The 25,620-nt window shown below is 45.1% G+C and overlaps 1 long non-coding RNA gene across 1 annotated transcript; it reads right to left on the bottom strand.

The window, feature by feature from the left end:
• Positions 1-1,735: 1,735 nt before the first annotated feature.
• Positions 1,736-25,428, bottom strand: LOC143809327 (uncharacterized). Its single transcript, XR_013222219.1, has 3 exons — positions 25,302-25,428; positions 1,868-1,892; positions 1,736-1,775 (listed from the first exon to the last, which is right to left on the bottom strand). It is a non-coding gene; the product is annotated as an uncharacterized LOC143809327 (long non-coding RNA).
• Positions 25,429-25,620: the final 192 nt, after the last annotated feature.

Raw genomic sequence — 25,620 nt, 5'->3', positions numbered from 1 at the left:
AGGGGTTTGTGACTTTATCATTGACAAAAAGTAGGGCAGTTGTCTATTGGCTAGACCACTTGCCCACACTGTAACATCACCACCTCCAAAGACTCCTCTGGTGACAACAGTGGCTAATGCATAGCGCTCTCCTTGGCGTCTCCAACATTATTGGTGGCCAATTTCATCAGTGAACAGTACTGAGGCCCACTGGTTCTTCATCTAGCATAGATGCTCTCTGGCCATGCAAGACAATGACGCCTGTGCCTGGTAGTATGGTCAGGTTTCCTGTACCCTTGCAGGTCGTCTAGCACGCAGAACACGCTGATTTAAACAATTTCGAACTGTCTAACGTGACACGTAAGTGTCCCTCACCTCCCATAAATGTCACTGGAGTTGTGTTCCATTCATCACCCAGCTCCGAAGGGCATTGTTCACAATGAAGTGGTCATCAGTGTGGGATGTGGCCACAGGATGTCCACTTCTCTGTGACTCTCCCAGTCTCTGTATCTGCTACAACCTGCTGATGACTCTGTGACTCTCCAGGCTCAGTGGCCACTTCGGTCTGAGAACATCCTGCTTGAAGCCTCACAATGGCGACGTCCTGCTGATCAGTTGTTAAGTGTCATCTTAATCTCATGATGTCAAAATGTGAACAGTGTGATAAGGAGGACTGTTTAATACCAATTCTAATTGAACCCCGAAATGTATTGGCCGATTCATGGATTGAACACTTGTTTTGAATTTTGCCACTAAGCTCCTTGTTAGAGAACAGCAAGTTGTGCAAAAAGTACTGAAACATTGAACAGTTGGACATGTGTATTCAAAATCTTAGAGACGTCACATCAAGTCCACTTGAAAAGGTTAGAACTTAGAAAGCATTTAAGAATCACCCAAAATTTCATCCGAAAGTCATATATCTAACTTTTTGTGAGTAGTGTTGTATATAATATTACATTCTATTTTGGGAGCTGATTTGTATCCGATTCGGACATTGTGTAATGTTTTTCGTGTTGCAGACTTTCTGCGCCATTTCTCCACCTATTGGCTAAATTATGTGGTGTAAGACGTGATCCGGGAGAAAACAGAAAAAAGCAATCACCCGCACCACCGCATGAATTAAGAACTTTGTCGGTCACAGCTGGTCCTTAGATGTCGGGTGCATAAGGCCTCAGAGACTATCAATGTAATGCACAGAAAAAAGAGAGAAAAAAATAATGCGAGGCTGCACTCACCAATCTTCATTTGCAGGTGTATTTATTAAGAAGAATCTTCACGGCATCGGGGGTGAGTACATGCAGGGGAATGTGCAAGCGGAACGACGGCCGTTTCGCACCTGTCCGGCGCTTCAACGGGTTCCTTTGAACCCGTTGAAGCGCCGGACAGGTGCGAAACGGCCGTCGTTCCGCTTGCACATTCCCCTGCATGTACTCACCCCCGATGCCGTGAAGATTCTTCTTAATAAATACACCTGCAAATGAAGATTGGTGAGTGCAGCCTCGCATTATTTTTTTCTCTCTTTTTATTGGCTAAATTAGGTTACTTCCGTTTTTTTTTCATTGCATTTTTTAGTGCGTTTTTATCCCATTTTTTGTCTAATTTTGGTTTATCATGATTTAAACAAAGCTGCTTTGTCTTTGACATTTCCTGGCATTTGGCTGTGACAAAATCTTATTGATGTGTGTAGATTACATGCATTTTTAGTGCAATTTCACAACATAGGAGTTTCTCACCTGCAAAATTTTTTCATCTAGTGTAATTCTATGGGTAAAATTTGCACACAAAAACTAGAGTATCTGCAAGAGAAATTGAAAAACACACTGCAGGTCAGTTTACGCAGCATAAAAAAGCACAGTGGGCAGACCCCATCCTTTTTTCTGAAACTCACCAAAAACTCATCATGGGAACTTGACCTAAGAATAGCAAACATTGCACATGATTAACACTTATCCTTGTATATTATATTTCTAAACACTCTTTTTCTGTGATTACTTTGTATCTCCGTTCATACTGCACCCACACACACAAATGATACACCATTTGAAAGGTAAACTTGCCCCCTTCAGCAAGAAAATAGCCAAACAAACCACACATCCACGATGTGATCACAAAATACAGTTTAACCCCTTCATGACCCAGCCTATTTTGGCCTTAATGACCTTGCCATTTTTTGCAATTCTGACCAGTGTCCCTTTATGAGGTAATAACTCAGGAACGCTTCAACGGATCCTTGCGGTTCTGAGATTGTTTTTTCGTGACATATTGGGCTTCATGTTAGTGGTAAATTTAGGTCGATAATTTCTGAGTTTATTTGTGAAAAAAACAGAAATTTGGCGAAAAATTTGAAAATTTTGCAATTTTCACATTTTGAATTTTTATTCTGTTAAACCAGAGAGTTATGTGACACAAAATAGTTAATAAATAACATTTCCCACATGTCTACTTTACATCAGCACAATTTTGGAAACAAAATTTTTTTTTTTGCTAGGAAGTTATAAGGGTTAAAATTTGACCAGTGATTTCTCATTTTTACAACAAAATTTACAAAACCATTTTTTTTAGGGACCACCTCACATTTGAAGTCAGTTTGAGGGTTCTATATGGCTGAAAATACCCAAAAGTGACACCATTCTAAAAACTGCACCCCTCAAGGTGCTCAAAACCACATTCAAGAAGTTTATTAACCCTTCAGGTGTTTCACAGCAGCAGAAGCAACATGGAGGGGAAAAATTAACATTTAACTTTTTAGTCACAAAAATGATTTTTCGCAACAATTTTTTTATTTTCCCAAGGGTAAAAGGAGAAACTGGACCACGAATGTTGTTGTCCAATTTGTCCTGAGTACGCTGATACCTCATATGTGGGGGTAAACCACTGTTTGGGCGCATGGCAGGGCTCGGAAGGGAAGGAGCGCCATTTGACTTTTTGAATTAAAAATTGGCTCCAATCTTTAGCGGACACCATGTCGCGTTTGGAGAGCCCCCGTGTGCCTAAACATTGGAGCTCCCCCACAAGTGACCCCATTTTGGAAACTAGACCCCCCAAGGAACTTATCTAGAAGCATAGTGAGCACTTTAAACCCCCAGGTGCTTCACAAATTAATCCGTAAAAATTAAAAAGTACTTTTTTTCACACAAAATTTCTTTTAGCCTCAATTTTTTCATTTTCACATGGGCAACAGGATAAAATGGATCCTAAAATTTGTTGGGCAATTTCTCCTGACTACGCTGATACCTCATATGTGGGGGTAAACCACTGTTTGGGTGCACGGCAAGGCTCAGAAGGGAAGGCGCGCCATTTGACTTTTTGAATGGAAAATTAGCTCCAATCGTTAGTGGACACCATGTCGCGTTTGGAGAGCCCCTGTGTGCCTAAACATTGGAGCTCCCCTACAAGTGACCCCATTTTGGAAACGACCCCCTAAGGAACTAATCTAGATGCATAGTGAGCACTTAAAACCCCCAGGTGCTTCACAGAAGTTTATAACGCAGAGCCATGAAAATAAAAAATTATTTTTCTTTCCTCAAAAATGATTTTTAGCCCGGAGTTTTTTATTTTCCCAAGGATAATAGGAGAAATTGGACCCCAAATGTTGTTGTCCAGTTTGTCCTGAGTACGATGATACCCCATATGTGGGGGTAAACCACTGTTTGGGCGCACGGCAGGGCTCGGAAGGGAAGGCACGCCATTTGGCTTTTTGAATGGAAAATTAGCTTCAATCATTAGCGGACACCATGTCGCGTTTGGAGAGCCCCTGTGTGCCTAAACATTGGAGCTCCCGCACAAGTGACCCCATTTTGGAAACTAGACCTCCCAAGGAACTAATCTAGATGTGTGGTGAGCACTTTGAACCCCCAAGTGCTTCACAGAAGTTTATAACGCAGAGCCATGAAAATAAAAAATTATTTTTCTTTCCTCAAAAATGATATTTTAACACACAATTTTTTATTTTCCCAAGGGTAACAGGAGAAATTGGGCCCCAAAAGTTGTTGTGCAGTTTCTCCTGAGTACGCTGATACCCCATATGTGGGGGTAAACCACTGTTTTGGCACACGTTGGGGATCGGAAGGGAAGTAGTGACGTTTTGAAATGCAGACTTTAATGGAATGCTCTGCGGGCGTCACGTTGCGTTTGCAGAGCCCCTGATGTGCCTAAACAGTAGGAACTCCCCACATGTGACCCCACTTTGGAAACTAGACCCCCAAGGGAACTTATCTAGATGTGTGGTGAGCACTTTGAACCCCCAAGTGCTTCACAGAAGTTTATAACGCAGAGCCGTGAAAATAATAAATGTGTTTTCTTTCCTCAAAAATATTTTTTTAGCCCAGAATTTTTTAATTTTCCCAAGGGTAACAGGAAAAATTTGACCCCAAAAGTTGTTGACCAGTTTCTCCTGAGTACGCTGATACCCCATATGTGGGGGTAAATGTCATGATCTCTGCAGGCAGAGATCATAGCAAGCCTATAGAGGGACAAGCTCTCGGAAGATGGAACTATACTGACCATGAACTAAGCCTGCCGCGCAACTAGAAATAGCCAGGTAGCATTTCCTATTTATCGCTAGATGCCCAGCTCTGGCCTAAGACCTAAATAGCTAGCAGAGGGAAATATAAGACCTGGCTCACCTCTAGAGAAATATTCCAAAGAAGACAGTAGCCCCCCACATATAATGACGGTGAGTTCAGATGAAACAACAAACGCAGCAGGAAAATAGTCTTAGCAAATTTGAGGTCCGCTTACTAGATAGCAGAAGACAGATAGTATACTTTCATGGTCAGCAGAAAAACACTAACAAAACACCATCCAGAGATTACCTTAAACTCTGGCATTAACTCATAACGCCAGAGTAGCAATCCCTGATCAACGAGAGCTTTCCAGACACAGTAACAAAACTTCAGCTGTGAACTGGAACAAATAGGCAAAACAAAACATGGACAAAAGTCCAACTTATCTAGTAGTTGTCTAGAAGCAGGAACAAGCACTGAGAGGCATCAGATAACATTGTTGACCGGCAAGAAACCACCAGAGAAATGAGCTTAAATAGCGACACCCACTACTGATGGAACCAGGTGAAACAGGAAAGAGGATGACAAGTCCAATTCCACAAGCGGCCACCGGGGGAGCCCAGAATCCAAATTCACAACAGTACCCCCCCCTCAAGGAGGGGGCACCGAACCCTCACCAGATCCACCAGGGCGACCAGGATGAGCCCTATGGAAGGCACGAACAAGATCAGAAGCATGAACATCAGATGCATTGACCCAAGAATTATCCTCCTGGCCGTAACCCTTCCAGTTGACCAGATACTGGAGTTTCCGTCTGGAAACACGAGAGTCCAAAATTTTCTCCACAACGTACTCCAACTCACCCTCAACCAACACCGGAGCAGGAGGCTCAACTGAAGGTACAACAGGTACCTCATACCTGCGCAACAACGACCGATGAAAAACGTTATGAATGGAAAAGGACGCAGGGAGGTCCAAACGGAAAGAAACAGGATTAAGAATCTCCAATATTCTATAAGGGCCGATGAACCGAGGTTTAAACTTAGGAGAAGAGACCCTCATAGGGACAAAACGAGAAGACAACCACACCAAATCTCCAACACAAAGCCGAGAACCAACACGACGATGACGGTTGGCAAAACGCTGAGTCTTCTCCTGGGACAACTTCAAATTGTCCATAACCTGCCCCCAGATGTGATGCAATCTCTCCACCACCGCATCCACTCCAGGACAATCCGAGGATTCCACCTGACCGGAGGAAAATCGAGGGTGAAACCCCGAATTACAGAAAAACGGGGACACCAAGGTGGAAGAACTGGCCCGATTATTGAGGGCGAACTCTGCCAATGGCAAAAAAGCAACCCAATCATCCTGGTCAGCAGAGACAAAACACCTCAGATATGTCTCAAGGGTCTGATTAGTCCGCTCGGTCTGGCCATTAGTCTGAGGGTGAAAAGCAGATGAAAAAGACAAATCTATGCCCATCCTAGCACAGAATGCCCGCCAAAATCTAGACACAAATTGGGTACCTCTGTCAGAAACAATATTCTCAGGAATACCGTGCAATCGGACAACATTCTGAAAAAACAGAGGAACCAACTCAGAAGAAGAAGGCAACTTGGGCAGAGGAACCAAATGGACCATTTTAGAGAAACGGTCACAGACCACCCAGATGACAGACATCTTCTGGGAAACAGGCAGATCTGAAATAAAATCCATCGAGATGTGTGTCCAAGGCCTCTTAGGAATAGGCAAGGGCAACAGCAGTCCGCTAGCCCGAGAACTACAAGACTTGGCCCGAGCACAAACGTCACATGACTGCACAAAGACTCGCACATCTCGTGACAGGGAAGGCCACCAGAAGGATCTTGCCACCAAATCCCTGGTACCAAAAATTCCGGGATGACCTGCCAATGCAGAAGAATGTACCTCAGAGATGACTCTGCTGGTCCAATCATCCGGAACAAACAGTCTATCAGGCGGACAACGATCCGGTCTATCCGCCTGAAACTCTTGCAAGGACCGCCGCAGATCAGGAGAAACGGCCGACAAAATTACTCCCTCCCTAAGGATACCTGTGGGTTCAGAATTACCAGGAGAGTCCGGGTCAAAACTCCTAGAAAGGGCATCTGCCTTAACATTCTTAGAACCCGGTAGGTATGACACCACAAAATTAAAGCGAGAAAAAAATAAAGACCAGCGCGCCTGTCTAGGATTCAGGCGTCTGGCAGTCTCAAGATAAATCAAATTTTTGTGGTCAGTCAATACCACCACCTGATGCCTAGCCCCCTCGAGCCAATGGCGCCACTCCTCAAACGCCCACTTCATGGCCAAAAGCTCCCGATTCCCAACATCATAATTCCGCTCTGCGGGCGAAAATTTGCGAGAAAAGAAGGCACAAGGCCTAATGACGGAGCAGTCGGAACCTTTCTGCGACAACACTGCCCCAGCTCCGATCTCCGAAGCGTCAACCTCAACCTGAAAAGGCAGATTCACATCTGGCTGACGCAACACAGGGGCAGAGGCAAAACGGCGCTTAAGCTCCTGAAAGGCCTCTACAGCATGAGAGGACCAATTAGCAACATCAGCGCCTTGTCTGGTCAAATCAGTCAGTGGTTTAACGACATCCGAAAAACCAGCAATAAATCGGCGGTAAAAGTTGGCAAAGCCCAAAAATCTCTGAAGACCCTTAAGAGAGGAGGGCTGAGTCCAGTCACAAATAGCTTGCACCTTGACGGGATCCATCTCAATGGAAGAGGGAGAAAAAATATACCCCAAAAAGGAAATTTTCTGTACCCCAAAAACGCACTTAGACCCCTTCACACATAAAGAATTAGACCGCAGAACCTGAAAAACTCTCCTGACCTGCTGGACATGAGAGTCCCAGTCATCAGAAAAAATCAGAATATCATCCAGATATATTATCATAAATTTATCCAGAAAATCGCGGAAAATATCATGCATAAAAGACTGGAAAACTGAAGGGGCATTAGAAAGACCAAAAGGCATGACCAAATACTCAAAGTGGCCCTCGGGCGTATTAAATGCGGTCTTCCACTCATCCCCCTGCCTGATCCGCACCAAATTATACGCCCCACGAAGATCAATTTTAGAGAACCACTTAGCACCCTCTATACGAGCAAACAAATCAGTAAGCAATGGCAATGGGTATTGATACTTAACAGTGATCTTATTCAGAAGCCGATAATCAATACATGGTCTCAAAGAGCCGTCCTTTTTTGAGACAAAGAAAAACCCAGCTCCCAAGGGAGAAGAAGATGGACGAATATGTCCCTTTTCCAAAGACTCCTTTATATATTCCCGCATAGCAGCATGTTCCGGCACAGACAAATTAAACAAACGACCCTTTGGATATTTACAACCCGGTATCAAATCTATGGCACAATCGCACTCACGGTGCGGAGGTAACGACCCAAGCTTGGGTTCGTCAAAGACGTCTTGATAATCAGAGAGGAACTCAGGGACTTCAGAGGGAATGGACGACGAAATAGAAACCAAAGGTACGTCCCCATGAATACCCTTACATCCCCAGCTCAACACAGACATTGCTCTCCAGTCCAAGACTGGGTTGTGAGACTGCAACCATGGCAATCCCAGTACCAAATCGTCATGTAAATTATACAGCACCAGGAAACGAATAATCTCCTGGTGATCCGGATTGATACGCATGGTTACTTGTGTCCAGTATTGTGGTTTATTATTAGCCAATGGGGTGGAGTCAATCCCCTTCAGAGGAATAAGAGTCTCCAAAGGCTCTAAATCAAAACCACAACGATTGGCAAAGGACCAATCCATAAGACTCAGAGCGGCGCCAGAGTCAACATAGGCGTCCGTGGCAATGGATGACAAAGAACAAATCAGGGTTACAGACAAAATAAACTTAGACTGAATGGTGCCAATGGAAACAGACTTATCAAGCTTCTTTGTACGCCTAGAGCATGCTGATATAACATGAGTAGAATCCCCACAATAGAAACACAATCCATTCTTCCGTCTAAAATTCTGTCGCTCGCTCCTGGACAGAATTCTATCACACTGCATACTTTCTGGCGTCTTTTCCATAGACACCGCCAGATGGTGCACCGGTTTGCGCTCCCGCAGACGCCTATCAATCTGAATAGCCATTGTCATGGACTCATTCAGACCTGCAGGCAAAGGGAACCCCACCATAACATCCTTAACGGCATCAGAGAGACCTTCTCTGAAAGTTGCCGCCAAGGCGCACTCATTCCACTGAGTAAGCACAGACCATTTACGGAATTTTTGGCAGAAAACTTCAGCTTCGTCTTGCCCCTGAGATAGTGCCATCAAAGTTTTTTCTGCCTGAAGTTCCAAATGAGGTTCCTCATAAAGCAAGCCCAAGGCCAGAAAAAACGCATCCACATCGCGTAACGCAGGATCCCCTGCTGGCAATGAGAAGGCCCAATCTTGAGGGTCACCCCTGAGCAAGGAAATCACAATCCTAACCTGCTGAGCAGGGTCTCCAGCTGAACGAGACTTCAGGGACAAATAAAGCTTACAATTATTTCGGAAATTCTGGAAGCTAGCTCTATTCCCTGTGAAGAACTCCGGCAAAGGAATTCTCGGCTCAGATACCGGAGCATGTACCACAAAATCTTGTAAATTTTGTACTTTCGTGATGAGATTATTCAGACCCGCAGTTACACTCTGGAGATCCATTATTGTCAGGTGCACACAGAGCATACAGAGATTAGGAGGAGAGAGAGAAAAAAGACTGCAGCAAGGCAGACTGGAGGAAAAAAAAAAAAAAAAAAATTCCAGCAGACTTCTTATAACTCTCCTTTCTCAACCTGGGTCTTTAACACTTAATTGGCCGGTCAAACTGTCATGATCTCTGCAGGCAGAGATCATAGCAAGCCTATAGAGGGACAAGCTCTCGGAAGATGGAACTATACTGACCATGAACTAAGCCTGCCGCGCAACTAGAAATAGCCAGGTAGCATTTCCTATTTATCGCTAGATGCCCAGCTCTGGCCTAAGACCTAAATAGCTAGCAGAGGGAAATATAAGACCTGGCTCACCTCTAGAGAAATATTCCAAAGAAGACAGTAGCCCCCCACATATAATGACGGTGAGTTCAGATGAAACAACAAACGCAGCAGGAAAATAGTCTTAGCAAATTTGAGGTCCGCTTACTAGATAGCAGAAGACAGATAGTATACTTTCATGGTCAGCAGAAAAACACTAACAAAACACCATCCAGAGATTACCTTAAACTCTGGCATTAACTCATAACGCCAGAGTAGCAATCCCTGATCAACGAGAGCTTTCCAGACACAGTAACAAAACTTCAGCTGTGAACTGGAACAAATAGGCAAAACAAAACATGGACAAAAGTCCAACTTATCTAGTAGTTGTCTAGAAGCAGGAACAAGCACTGAGAGGCATCAGATAACATTGTTGACCGGCAAGAAACCACCAGAGAAATGAGCTTAAATAGCGACACCCACTACTGATGGAACCAGGTGAAACAGGAAAGAGGATGACAAGTCCAATTCCACAAGCGGCCACCGGGGGAGCCCAGAATCCAAATTCACAACAGGTAAACCACTGTTTGGGCACATGCCGGGGCTCGGAAGGGAAGTAGTGACGATTTGGAATGCAGACTTTGATGGAATGGTCTGCGGGAATCATGTTACGTTTGCAGAGCCCCTGATGTGCCTAAACAGTAGAAACCCCCCACAAGTGACCCCATTTTGGAAACTAGACCCCCCAAGGAACTTATCTAGATGTGTGGTGAGCACGTTCAACCCGCAAGTGCTTCACAGAAGTTTACAACGCAGAGCCGTGAAAATAAAAAATCATTTTTCTTTCCTCAAAAAAGATGTTTTAGCAAGCAATTGTTTATTTTCACAAGGGTAACAGGAGAAATTGGACCCCAATATTTGTTGCCCAGTTTGTTGTGAGTACGCTGATACCTCATATGTGGGGGTAAACCACTGTTTGGGCGCACGTCAGGGCTCGGAAGGGAAGTAGTGACATTTGAAATGCAGACGTTGCATTTGCAGAGCCCCTGATGTGCCTAAACAGTAGAAACACCCCACAAGTGACCCCATTTTGGAAACTAGACCCCAAAAGGATCTTATCTAGATGTGTGGTGAGCACTTTCAACCCCCAAGTGCTTCACATAAGTTTATAACGTAGAGCCGTGAAAATAAAAAATAATTGTTCTTTCCTCAAAAATTAGGTTTTAGCAAGTAATTTTTTATTTTTGCAAGGGTAACAGGAGAAATTGGACCCCAATAGTTGTTGCCCAGTTTGTCCTGAGTACGCTGGTATCCCATATGTGGGGGTTAACCACTGTTTGGGCACACGTCGGGTCTTGGAAGGGAGGGCGCACCATTTGACTTTTTGAACGCAAGATTGGCTGGAATCAATGGTGGCGCCATGTTGCGTTTGGAGACCCCTGATGTGCCTAAACAGTGGAAACCCCTCAATTCTAACTTCAACACTAACCCCAACACACCCCTAACCCTAATCCCAACTGTAGCCATAACCCTAATCACAACCCTAACCCCAACACACCCCTAACCACAACCCTAACCCCAACACACCCGTAACCCTAAATCCAACCCTAACCCTAATCCTAACCCTAATCCCAACCCTACCCACAACTGTAACCCCAACACAACCCTAACCCTATCCTTAACCCTAACCACAAGCCTAATCTTAACCCTATTTCCAACCCTAGCCCTAATTCCAACCCTAAGGGTACCGTCTCACATAACGATTTACCAACGATCACGACCAGCGATACGACCTGGCCGTGATCGTTGGAAAGTCGTTGTGTGGTTGCTGGGGAGCTATCACACAGACCGCTCTCCAGCGACCAACGATGCCAAGGTCCCGGGTAACCAGGGTAAACATCGGGTTACTAAGCGCAGGGCCGCGATTAGTAACCCGATGTTTACCGTGGTTACCAGCGTAAAAGTAAAAAAAAACAAACCGTACATACTCACATTTCGGTGTCCTTCAGGTCCCTTGCCGTCTGCTTCCCGCTCTGAGTGAGTGCCGCCGTACAGTGAGAGCAGAGCGCAGCGGTGACGTCACTGCTGTGCTGTGCTCTCACTTTCCGGCCGGCAGACAGTCAGAGCGGGAAGCAGACGGCAAGGGACCTGAAGGACACCGAAATGTGAGTATGTACGTTTTTTTTTTTTTTTAACTTTTACGCTGGTAACCACGGTAAACATCGGGTTACTAAGCGCGGCCCTGCGCTTAGTAACCCGATGTTTACCCTGGTTACAAGCGAACGCATCGCTGGATCGCTGTCACAACGATCCAGCGATGACAGCGGGAGATCCAGCGACGAAAGAAAGTTCCAAACGATCTGCTACGACGTACGATTCTCAGCAGGGTCCCTGATCACTGCTGCGTGTCAGACACAGCGATATCGTATGGATATCGCTGGAACGTCACGGATCGTACCGTCGTAGCGATCAAAGTGCCACTGTGAGACGGTACCCTAACTCTAATTCCAACCCTAACCCTAAGGCTATGTGCCCACTTTGCGGATTCGTGTGAGATTTTTCCGCACCATTTTTGAAAAATCCGCAGGTAAAAAGGCACTGCGTTTTACCTACGGATTTACAGCGGATTTCCAGTGTTTTTTTGTGCGGATTTCACCTGCGGATTCCTATTGAGGAACAGGTGTAAAACGCTGCGGAATCTGCACAAAATTGACATGCTGCGGAAAATACAACACAGCGTTTCCGCACGGTATTTTCCGCACCATGGGCACAGCGGATTTGGTTTTCCATAGGTGTACATGGTACTGTAAACCTGATGGAAAACTGCTACGAATTCGCAGCGGCCAATCCACTGTGGATCCGCGGCCAATCCGCTGCGGATCCGCGGCCAATCCGCTGCGGATCCGCGGCCAATCCGCTGCGGATCCGCGGCAATCCGCTGCGGATTCGCAGCCAAATCCGCACTGTGTGCACATGCTCTAACCCTACCCCTAACCCTACCCCTAATTCTAACCCTAATTCTAACCCTAGTTCTAACCCTAGTTCTAACCCTAACCCTAGTAGAAAAAAAATATATATATATTTTATTTATTTTTATTATTGTCCCTATGGGGGTGATAAAGGGGGGTCATTTACTATTTGTTTTATTTTGATCACTGTGATAGGCTATATCGCAGTGATCAAAATACATCTGAAACGAATCTGCCAGCCGGCAGATACGGCGGGCGCAGTGCGCATGCGCCCGCCATTTTGTAAGATGGCGGCGCCCATGGAGAAGCCGGACGGACACCGGGAGGCCCGGTAAGTATGAAAGGGGGGTGATCGGATCACGGGGGGGGGGGGGACCGGAGCACAGGGAGGGGGGACCGGAGCACGGGGGGAGCGGACAGGAGGACGGAGGAGCGGACAGGACGACTTAGGTGGGCGGACCACGTAACGGAGCACTGGGGAGGAGATCGGTGGGTGTGGGGGGGACAGATTAGGTTTTCCAGCCATGGCCGATGATATTGCAGCATCGGCCATTGGATTGTAATATTTTACCGTTTTTTGGGGTGAAATATTACAAATCGCTCTGATTGGCAGTTTCACTTTCAACAGCCAATCAGAGCGATCGTAGCCACTAGGGGGTGAAGCCACCCCCCCGGGCTGAAGCACCACTCCCCCTGTTCCTGGAGATCGGGTGAAATTGGAGTTAACCCTTTCACCCGATCTGCAGGAGCGCGATCCCTCCATGACGCATACGCTGCGTCACAGGTCGGATTGGCACCGACTTTCATGATGCAGCGTATGCGTCAAAGGTCGGGAAGGGGTTAAACATTAATTTTCATAAATCTGCAGTAAGGAAAAATGACCTGCAGGTGACACCACACTATCCCAAAGCACACTACCACAAAGCTGCTTACAGACATCACAACATCACAAACCAATCCTAACATTTGACTTGGGGGCTTTCCAACTTGCCGAACTCCTTGCCCAGCCAATTTCAGGCACATTGGAGGATTACTCACTTCACTGAGTCACATATGCTAACGCATTTGTAAACATGCACTGCTTTTTCAGTGACTACTTCGCACCACACACACAAATGTTGAGTTACGTATGCAAACATATTTTTAAACATGCACTGCTTTTTTGGTGATTACTTCTCCCCCACACGCACAAATAATACACCATTTGAAAGGTAAACTTGCCCCCTTCAGCAAGAAAAGACACAAACAAACCACGCATTCACGATTTGATCAATAAATACAGTGTAAACATTCATTTTCAGAAACCTGCAGAAAAAAAACAATAACCTGCAGGTGGCACCCCAACCTCAAGATATTTTTTTAGCTTCTACTTATCAAACAAATTTAATTTGTCACCAATCTACATATACAGTACAGACCAAAAGTTTGGACACACCTTCTCATTTAAAGATTTTTCTGTATTTTCATGACTAAGAAAATTGTAAATTCACACTGAAGGCATCAAAACTATGAATAAACACATGTGGAATTATATACTTAACAAAAAAAAAGTGTGAAACAACTGAAAATATGTCTTATTTTCTAGGTTCTTCAATGTAGCCACTTTTTGCTTTGATGACTGCTTGGCACAATCTTGGCATTCTCTTGATGAGCTTCAAGAGGTAGTCACCGGAAATGGTTTTCACTTCACCGGTGTGTCCTGTCAGGTTTAATAAGTGGGATTTCTTGCCTTATAAATGGGGTTGGGACCATCAGTTGTGTTGAGCAGAAGTCTGGTGAATACACAGCTGATAGTCCTACTGAATAGACTTTTAGAATTTGTATTATGGCAAGAAAAAAGCAGCTAAGTAAATAAAAACGAGTGGCCATCATTACTTTAAGAAATGAAGGTCAGTCAGTCTGAAAAATTGGGAAAACTTTGAAAGTGTCCCCAAGTGCAGTTGCAAAAACCATCAAGCGCTACAATGAAACTGGCTCACATGAGGACCGCCCCAGGAAAGGACGACCAAGAGTCACCTCTGCTTCTGAGGATAAGTTTATCCGAGTCACCAGCCTCAGAAGTCGCAGGTTAACAGCAGCTCAGATTAGAGACCAGGTCAATGCCACACAGAGTTCTAGCAGCAGACGCATCTCTACAACAACTGTTAAGAGGAAACTTTGTGCAGCAGGCCTTCATGGTAAAATAGCTGCTAGGAAACCACTGCTAAGGACAGGCAGCAAGCAGAAGAGACTTTTTGGGCTAAAGAATACAAGGAATGGACATTAGACCAGTGTAAATCTGTGCTTTGATCTGATGAGTCCAAATTTGAGATCTTTGGTTCCAACCACCGTGTCTTTGTGCGACGCGGAAAAGGTGAACGGATGGACTCTACATGCCTGGTTCCCACCGTGAAGCATGGAGGAGGAGGTGTGATGAAGTGGGGGTGCTTTGCTGGTGACACTGTTGGGGATTTATTCAAAATTGAAGGCATACTGAACCAGCATGGCTACCACAGCATCTTGCAGCGGCATGCTATTCCATCTGGTTTGCGTTTAGTTGGACCATCATTTATTTTTCAACAGGACAATGATCCCAAACACAACTCCAAGCTGTGTAAGGGCTATTTGACCAAGAGGGAGAGTGATGGGGTGCTACACCAGATGACCTGGCCTCCACAGTCACCAGACCTGAACCCAGTCGAGAATAGTTTGGGGTGAGCTGGACCGCAGAGTGAAGGCAAAAGGGCCAACAAGTGCTAAGCATCTCTGGGAACTCCTTCAAGATTGTTGGAAGACCATTCCCGGTGACTACCTCTTGAAGCTCATCAAGAGAATGCCAAGAGTGTGCAAAGCAGTCATCAAAGCAAAAGTTGGCTACTTTGAAGAACCTAGAATATAAGACATAATTTCAGTTGTTTCACACTTTTTTAAGTATATAATTCCACGTGTGTTAATTCATAGTTTTGATGCCTTCAGTGTGAATGTACAATTGTCATAGTCATGAAAATACAGGAAAATCTTTAAATGAGAAGGTGTGTCCAAACTTTTGTTCTGTACTGTATAAATATCTCTCTGTGTTCATCATCTCATTAAATACATTAACATTTGACCAGCTTGATTTTCCTGAAATTGTCTGCGTTCCCGACAACCAATGTGCGAAAATTTCACACGGGCCAACTAGTATAAACATATTGGTATTTTTTTTATAAACTGTTTTAATTTCATGGTAGATTTTTTTGTATTTCAATGTATGATTATGGGGCAGAAATTTTGCCTAGACTTCTGCTATGCTTTGTAGCAAGCACATAAATCAGAAATAATCTGGAGATGTCCATTGTGGGAGAGTGTTGTTTGCATGCTCTTTAATCTGTGCAGGAAGGATGAGGAAGGTGCACTGTAACATCACCAATTTACTTTTATGGGAGAGTGCTGTGGGAATGCTCTGTAATCTGTGCAGGGAGGAGGCAGTGTGCTGTGAACATCACCAATTTACTTATATGGGAGAGCGCTGTGAACATGCTCTGTAATCTGTGCAGGGAGGAGGCAGTGCATTGTGAACATCACCAATTTACTTCTATGGGGGAGTGCTGTGGGCATGCTCTGTAATCTGTGCAGGGAAGGTAAGGATGTGAATTGTGAACATCACCTATTGATTTTTCTTGGGGGGAGTGTTGCAGGCATCCTCTTTGATCTGTGCAGATTTAATTCTGCATGGGGTGGGGGAGGGGTAAAATTTCACTTTGATATAGCCCAATACGGTGCCAATAAAAACTATGTTTTTACTACACAAATAAACCAAGCCTTCCATTAGCTCCCTTCTTTAAAAGTTTCAAAACAGCAGAAAAATATCTATATTAATTTGCTGTTTAAATAGTGCTGAACGAAAATATAGTAGGTAACACTGATCCACTATAGATGACTCTCCAACACAATGGGTCATTCAATGGTGATGATTCTTGCTTGTTTTGGGTTTCTAATTCAAGCTTATTTATGAATTGGTTGAAGAAACGGAGTTTGTGAAGGTCTGATGAAAAGCATCGCTCTTTTCACTAAGGTGCTACACAGTGTATTTGTGGTTCTTTTATACCATTTTGTATGGCAATAGAATGCATTTTGCTCAAATTAACTTCACTAGAGCTTTTTGAATTACCGTACCCTCTTGGTCGTCCTCGCATACAGGGTACAATAGGGCAGGAAAGGTCAGCCGTCGGTTAGAGGGGGCGCCAATTGCGCAGGTCTAGGGTGCCAACCTATGAGGCAAGGTAGGGAAAGAGTGAGAGCTTGAACAGGGATAGACTTTGTCCCCTTAGGTTTGTTTATGTAATTGGTATTAGTCTTTTGTATATGTTTATCTTTTTATATTAGTGAATTGCAGTATTAGTCTGCAGTTTCTGACATATCCGTGACAACTGTATGAGGTATGTATTTTATGAGTGGTGGGCTGTATGAGGGGTGGACTATATGAGGAGTGAGCTGCATGAAGGATGGCTTATCTAAGGCTATGTGTACACGTTGCGGATTTTGCTGCGTATTCGCAGCAGTTTTCCATGCGTTGTACAGTACCATGTAAATATATGGAAAACGAAATCCGCAGTGCACATGGTGCGGAAAATACCACGCGTAAACTCTACGGTGTATTTTTTGCAGCATGTCAATTCTGTGGATTCCGCAGCGGTTTACACCTGCTCTTCAATAGGAATCCACAGGTGGAATCCACTCAAAAACCGCAGGAAATCCGCGGTAAATCCGCAGGTAGTCCACAGTGCGTTTTACCTGCGGATTTTGCAAAAGTCCGCACACGAATCCGCAACGTGTGTACATAGCCTAAGGGATGGGCTGTATGAGGGTGGACTGTCCATAGCAGGGGTGAGGAGCCTTTCTGCCAAGGGCCATTTGGATACTTAAGCCATCCTTCGGGGCCGTACAAATTGTACACGAACTTAGTCCACAAAGTAAGTCTTGACGCTGGCGCTGTGTCAGGATGTAATCTTTCATTGCATGCGCCTCAGTGATCAGTAGTGCACGCTGCGTTCGTGTGCTCACAGAGCAAGAAGGAATTAAAAGGCCGGTGGCCATCAAAACACATCTGCCAGCCCAAGCACTGTGGCCCCCAGAAATCTGCCCCAGGGGCCAAAGAAAGGTAATTGAGGGTCGTAAATGGAGGTTCCTCACCACTGGTCAATAGGATAGAATGTATGAGAAGTGACCTAAGAGATAGGCGGTCTATAGGATGAACTGTATTGGAGCATGGGGCTAGACTATATGATTGGTGGACTGCATGGGGAATGGATTGTATTGGGTTGACTGTATGAGGGATGGACTCCTTAAAGGGTTGATGGTCTATAAAGCGTGGACTTTAAGAGGAGTGGACTGTCTATAAGATGGACTGGAAGAGATATTGACTGACAAAGGGTGAACTGTATTAAGGATGGACTGTATAAGGGGTGCACTGTAAGAGAGAGGACACTTTAAATGGTTGACTTGCGAAAAGTGGCCTATACAAGGAACAAACTGTATGTTGGATGGGCTGTATGAGTAGTGGACTGTATGAGGGATGTACTGTATGCTAAGCTGTATGACGGATGAACTACAGTGATGTGAAAAATCTTTTGCCCCCTCCCTGATTTCCTATTCTTTTGCATGTTTCTCACATTAAATGTTTCAGATCATCAAACAGATGTAAATATTAGACAAAGATAACACAATCACAAAATGCAGTTTTTGAATGAAGTACTTTATTATTAAGAGAAAAAGAAATCCAATCCCACAGGGTCCTGTTTGAAAAAGCGATTGCTCCCCTCCTTAAAACATAAATTAACTGTGGTTTATCACATATTTGAGATGCCAAGTTCAAATTCCTTAGTCACACCCAGGCCTGATTACTGCCACACCTGTTCTCAGTCAAGAAATCACTTAAATAGGACTTGCCTGACAAGGTGAAGTAGACCAAAAGGTCCTCTAAAGCTAGACAACATGCTGCAATCCAAAGACATTCTGGATCAAATGAGAAACAAAGTAATTGAGATCTATCAGTCTGGAAACGGTTATAAAGCCATTTCTAAAACTTTGGGACTCCAGCAAATCACACTGAGAGCCATTATACCCAAATGACGAAAACATGGAATAGTGGTGAACCTTCCCAGGAATGGTCAGCCTACCAAAATTACACTAAGAGCACAGCAACGACTCATCTAAGAGGTCACAATAGATCCCACAACAACAACCAAAGAACTGCACACCTCAGTTAAGGTCAGTGTTCATAACTCCACCATAAGAAAGAGACTGGGCAAAACTGGCCTGCATGGCAGAGTTTCGAGACGAAAATGCCCTGACAGACAACATGGGCATTATTCTTCACGTAAGTTCCCGTTTTTCTGGGCATACGGGTTTCATCCTCAGTTCAATTAACCCCTTAATAACAGAGCCAATTTGGTACTTAAAGACCAAGCCAATCTTTACAATTCTGACCACTGTCACTTTATGAAGTTATAGGTCTAGAACGCGACAATGGATCCCACTGATTCTGAGATTGTTTTTTCATTACATATTGTACTTCATGTTAGTGAATATATGAATATTTATATGAATATAACTTGCGTTTATTTATGAAAAAAATTGAAATTTGGCAAAAATTTTGCAATTTTCAAAATTGTATTTTACATCAGTACAATTTTGGAAACATAATTTATTTTTGTTAGGACGTTACAAGGGTTAAAAGTTGACCAGCGACTTCTCATTTTTCCAATAACATTTATAAAACCATTTTTTAAGGACCACCTCACATTTGAAGTGACTTTGGGGGTTAATATAACAGAATATACCCAAAAGTGACACCATTCTAAAAACTGCACCCCTCAAGGTGCGCATAACCACATTCAAGAAGTTTATTAACCCTTCGGGTACTTCACAAGGACTAAAGCAATGTGGAAGGAAAAAATGAACATTTTACTTTTGTCACAAAAAAATAGCTTTGGAACCAATTTTTTTTTTATTTTCACAAGGGTATCAGGAGAAAATGGACAACACAATTTGTTGTGAAATTTCTCCTGAGTATGCCAATACCCCGTATGTGGGAGAAAGCCACTATTTGGGCGCATGGCAGAGCTCAGAAGGGAGAGAGCACCGTTTGACTTTTTGAACTCAAAATTGTTTGGAATCAATGGTGGCGCCATGTCGCCTTTGGAGACCAACTGATGTAACTAAACAGTGGAACCCTCCCCAATTCTAACTCCAACCCTAACCCTAACACACCCCTAATCCTAATCCCAAAACTAACCATAACCCTAACCCTAACCACAACCATAACCCCAACACACCGCTAACCCTAATCCCAACCTTAACCCTAACCCAACCCTAATTTTAGCCCAACCCTAACCATCACCCCAAACCTAACCCTATCCCAACCCTAACCCTAATGGAAAAATGGAAATAAATAATTTTTTTTAATTTTATTATTTTTACCTAAATAAGGGGGTGATAATAGGGAGTTTAATTTACTATTTTTTTAAGTTTGATCATTGTGATAGGGTCTATCACAGTGATCAAAATTAACCAATAGGAAAAAAGGTCCTATTGTTGCCGGGTGCCAGCTGGACTATTTCGGTGGGTGCACTGTGAATGCGCCCGCCATTTTCTTCCCAGAAGATGCTGCCGGCCGGGGACTTCACTGGGGGATGCAGGGACACCGGAGGTATTGGGGGACCCCATTTCTCTTTCCTATGATGTGCAATCACATCAGAGGAGAAAGAAATTAAATGGAAAATCTGACTAATTATTCCATTAATAACGGCGATTGCAACACGGGTCAGTAAAAACCGACCCGAATCACGTTCTCTGGGGTCTCAGTTACCCCAGGTAACAAAGACCCTTGAGAATTTCTGACCCTGGGGGGCGCTCTACCCTGAAGAACGATTTTCATCATCAATTACGTCTGTTTGGCAAGGGTTATTGATAATTTGAGGAAGATGGGGTGGTCCAAATAAGAGTGTGGCTGATTGGAGATGTTTGGTGGGTCCTGACCTGTGTGTTGCTGACTTGGTATGGTTGTCCTCAAGAAACATTAAGTGGCAGGTTCCCTCTTGGAAACCGGGTCCCAGTTTCATCGGTCCTTATAAGATTGTGACCGTTGTCAATGCCGTAGCATTCCACCTTGCCACCCACTTTTAGGATCCATAATGTGTTTCATCAATCTCTACTCAAAAAATATGTTGCATCCTCTATACCAGTGGTCCCCAACCTTTCTGACCTTGAGAGCCACATTCAGCTCTGCAAGAGGGTCGCGAGCCACATAAAGCTCCTGCTCCCCTCACAGTAGTGGCAATCAAAGCACCCATTACAAGTATAATGATAACCTAAGCTTTTCCACATAAATCACCCTGAAGCAGTATACCAAGATCCAGGGGTTACCCCCAAACCCCCATTCAGCATTCTTCCATCACTCACTACCAACACAGTCACATCCATCTTCAAGCACCTCCTCTGACCTCCTCCTGTACTGATTAGAAGCACTTCATCTTCATATTAATAGGTATAAATTTATTTTAGCAGTGCAGAGGTTAATCTGCTCAGTTGAGAGCTCCTGGAAGCTCTCCTGTGTTAAGGCTCTCAGCTGTGCACTGTTATCCACTCCCATCTCCTGTATAATCTGGGCCCTGGCTAGCACTCATTGTCAGAGATAGCTTATGTTGCATGGCTGGAGGTTGTTGGTGGTTATTGTTGGAGAAGGCGTTTGGTGGATTTATCTGTGACTATTTCTAGGTTTTGAGTGTGTGATAATTCCCTTTCTTCTCCTACTTTAGTTTTACCCCCCTCCTCAACTCCTCGGTGAATTTCGCTGTTGCCTGTGTGAGTATATTTGAATGATTGGTATTTTCCTTTATCCCTGTTCGTTTTACCTTGTTTGGTTGTTGTATTACTGTTTGCTCCTTTGACATCAGTTCTGGGCCACCAGTGAACAGGAAACATTGCTGAATTTTTTCTCTGTGGCTTTTTCCGTGGATCTCACACTTCACAGTCCGGCCGTCATGGAGGTGTCCCTAATTCTATGGATCGGCTTTTTTCACACTTTTACTGCAGATTTTTGCTTTTACACACTTGTTTTTTATTTTTGTGGTGGTTTTATTTTCAGACTTTTTAAAACAGAAATCTATAAAAAAGTGCCTTAAATCCGCAGAAAGCCCAGTGAGCGTCAGCAGAAATTGTGTGCGGTTCATTATACCGCTTCTTGCCGGGCAGCAAACACGTATTTTGCTAAATTTGCTGCCTCCATCCAATGGTGTCCTATCAAAGGTCAGCAATTGCCTTGGAAATCTATCGTAACAACATAAATTCAGTAATGGTCATTTCCTCCTGCAGGGGATTAATACTTACTGCCAGTGCCGCCATCAGGGCATTACTGCCCTGACTGGCGTATGGGGCTCAGTGGGCAGAGGGGGCAATAGTTAAAGCCGCCAGCCAATCGGAGGCTGGCAGCTGACGTCAGCGCGCACGTTGCCGGCGTATGACATAATTGTCATTCGCTGGCGAGTCCGCGCTGAAATGTCTGGGATGGACGTCAGCGCTGGAGCCTGGCCAGGTAAGAAGAAAGCTGTTTTTTTTTTTTTACTGAATGCGGCAAGCCCGGGGCAGATTGGAGACACAGGGGGCAGGAATGAAGAAAACACAGGGGGCAGAACGAAGACAACACAGGTGGCAGAATGAAAACAACACAGGGGGCAGAATGAAAACAACACAGGGGGCAGAATGAAGAAAACACGGGGCAGAATGAAGAAAACACGGGGCAGAATGAAGAAAACACGGGGCAGAATGAAGACAACACAGGGGGCAGAATGAAAACAACACAGGTGGCAGAATGAAGAAAACACGGGGCAGAATGAAAACAACAAGGGGCAGAATGAAAACACGGGGCAGAATGAAAACACAGGGGGCAGAATGAATACACAGGGGGCAGAATGAATACACAGGGGGCAGGAATGGAAACAACACAGGCAGGAATGGAAGCAACACGGGGCAGGAATGGAAGCAACACGGGGCAGGAATGGAAACAACACAGGGGGCAGAATGAAAACACAGGGAGAAGGAATGGAAACAACACAGGGGAAGAATGTGGGACACGGGGCAGAATGAGACACGGGGCAGGATGTGAGACACAGGGGGGTAGGATGTGAGACACAGGGGGGCAGAATGTGAGACACGGGGGCAGAATGTGAGACACGGGAGCAGGATGGGAGACAGCAGAATGTGAGACACGGGGGCAGGATGGGAGACATGGGGGCAGGATGGAGACAGGTGTGGCAGGATCATGGGGACAGATGGGGCAGGATCATGGCGTCAGATGGGGCAGAATCATGGGGACAGATGGAGCAAGATCATGGGGACAGATGGGGCAGGATCATGGGGACAGAAGGGGCAGGATCATGGGGACAGATCATGGGGACAGATGGGGCAGGATCATGGGGACAGATGGAGCAGGATCATGGGGACAGATGGGGCAGGATCATGGGGACAGATGGGGCAGGATCATGGGGACAGATGGGGCAGGATCATGGGGACAGATGGGGCAGGATCATGGGGACAGATGGGGCAGGATCATGGGAACAGATGGCGCAGGATCATGGGAACAGATGGGGCAGGATGGATACTCATGAGGGCAGAATGGGAAAACATATGGCTGGAACCAGGAATGAGATACACGGGGCCAGGCTGGGGGATATTATTACCATAGGGGCTAATTAAAAGATATTATTATTACTGCAGTGATGTATTTATTTTATTTATTGAGGATATTGTTTTAAATGGGGGGGCAGTCCTGTTTCTGTGCAGAGCGACACTATGTTAAGTAAAATTAAGTAATGTGTTCTGCAAGCGGAGCTCTAGATAACTGTGTTATTTCCTGCAGAGACGACTCCTGGCTGGAAGAAGTGATGGTGGTCTGTGCTGGATTAAGATGAAAAGCGAAGCTGAAGGAATACACCTATAGACGTCACTGGTGAGTCAGTGTTACCTGTACACTGACACTATACACGGTATACTATATACAGCGGTCCTGTGTACAATGTCACCAGTGATCACTGTATTACTTTTACACTGACACTGCATACTTAGTACAGATCTTCTGTGTATAATGTCCCTTTTGGTGATAGTATTGTGTTTTTTTTTATTAATGATCAGTATTTTAATATTCAGTCACTATGTGGTGGTAATATGTTGTATGGCCATGGTGTAGCAGTATTTGTTCCTATAAGAACCCGAGAAGTGGACCCTCTGGGTCACGGCTTCAGAGCCCCTGAGGACGAGCAGACCAGATAGTGCCACCCCCTGTACAGGGAGAGTTTGGGACAGGCCCAAGGAGGGTGAAGCCGCAACTGCCGGAGCCAAAGGGACGACTGTGGGCTGGACCAAAGAAGAACAGAAGACGGGAGAGAGACGGGGCCACTGAGGTGACCAGAACGGCGGAGACACAGGACGGGAAGAGGCTGCAAAGACAAAGTACTGACCGGTATGACGAAGACACACGACTGGCGGGGAACGAAAGGAACACAGGACTGGCAGGGACAGCAGGAAACGCAGAATTGGCTGGGATGGCAGAAACACAGGACTGGCAGGGACGGCAGGAACACAGGACTGGCAGGGACGGCAGAAACACAGGACTGGCAGGGACGGCAGAAACACAGGACTGGCAGGGACGGCAGGAACACAGGACTGGCAGGGACGGCAGGAACACAGGATAGGCAGGAACGCAGGATTGGCAGGGACGGCTGGAAACACAGAACAGGCAGGAACGGCTGGAAGGAATGACAACGGCAAACAGTACCGAGTCACGTTAGAGTCAAAGCGTGAGGAGCAGAGACTGGAGCCAAAGAACCTAGAGATGCCAGCAAGAAGCCAGCGAACGCAATAGACGCAAAGGCGTCTTACCTGGACAGATGCAGGGAAGAAGTACCCGACGGGCGCTGCCATATTGGAGGCGGAGCCACCGACTCACGACCTCCCAGAAGCCACAGCGGCGAAGGAGCGTGTCTGCGCATGCGCGGACCGCAGAAAGGACGAGCGCCCAAGAACCCAGAGGAAGGAGAGCGAGAAGGAGCATCGGAAGCGCACCGGCCGGACAGGTAAGTATTAGGAGGCGTAACAGTTCCCTGTATGTGGTATTATTCGTCACCATATGGTGGTAATATGTGGTCTGGTCATGGTGTGGCAGTATTAGTTACTTGTATGTGGTATTACAGGTCACTATGTGGTGGTAATATTTGATCTGGTCATGGTGTAGTGTATTTGTCCCTTGTATATGATATTATTGGTCATATTAAAAATGGAAAAATAAATAAAAATATACCTAAATTGTATTGCATAGTTTAACAAATTTTTAATAGGTTAGCGTAGAGTAGAGCTCGGTCAAAAGAGTCTGCCTTGTTGTGCTGGCAGATTAGAAAAATCTTTTGGCCAAAACAAAAGCTGCCGGCTACATGTGTGATCTGGTGATGGGAACTGTTAGGGTATGTGTCCACGTTCAGGATTGCATCAGGATTTGGTCAGGATTTTCCATCAGTATTTGTAAGCCAAAACCAGGAGTGGAACAATTAGAGGAAAAGTATAATAGAAACATATGCTCCACTTCTGCATTTATCACCCATTCCTGGTTTTGGCTTACAAATACTGATGAAAAATCCTGACCAAATCCTGATGCAATCCTGAACGTGGACACATACCCTAAATGTGTGATTGTTGAGAAGTGGAGTTTTTTTCAAGAGAGTGGTGGGATGTGGACAGTTTGATGGGTGGAGCCTGAGCAGAGTCTCAAGGGGGCCCCGAAAATTTTGCCAGTATGGGGCCCCGAAATTCCTAGTGGCAGCTATGCTTACCGCTGTATTTCCACAGGTATTCAGCACTTTGGAGAATCCCTGTGTCAGGAGATGCTCCTTTAGTGGAGGCAACAGCATCTCTGAGGCTTAGAAAGACTCTGTGCTGCCATTTTCCTGACAGGACCATTCCTCTTATTGTCCCATAGCAACCAATCACAAAGTAGCTTTCACATGCCAAAGCAGATTTAGAAGTGGTGGCTGCGCTGTGATTGGTTGACATGGGAACCACAAGCAGAATTGGATAAACTCAAGCCTTTGGGGTGTGTCTTCCAAGGACCAACAAGTTTTACCCGCCCAACGCAGTCTCCCAAAAAGATCA

This window comes from Ranitomeya variabilis, chromosome 2 (genome assembly GCF_051348905.1).
Source record: "Ranitomeya variabilis isolate aRanVar5 chromosome 2, aRanVar5.hap1, whole genome shotgun sequence".
Classification (NCBI taxonomy): Eukaryota; Metazoa; Chordata; class Amphibia; order Anura; family Dendrobatidae; genus Ranitomeya; species Ranitomeya variabilis.
The sequence above is the reverse complement of the archived record's forward strand: the minus strand, read 5'-3'. Positions and strand labels throughout refer to the sequence as shown.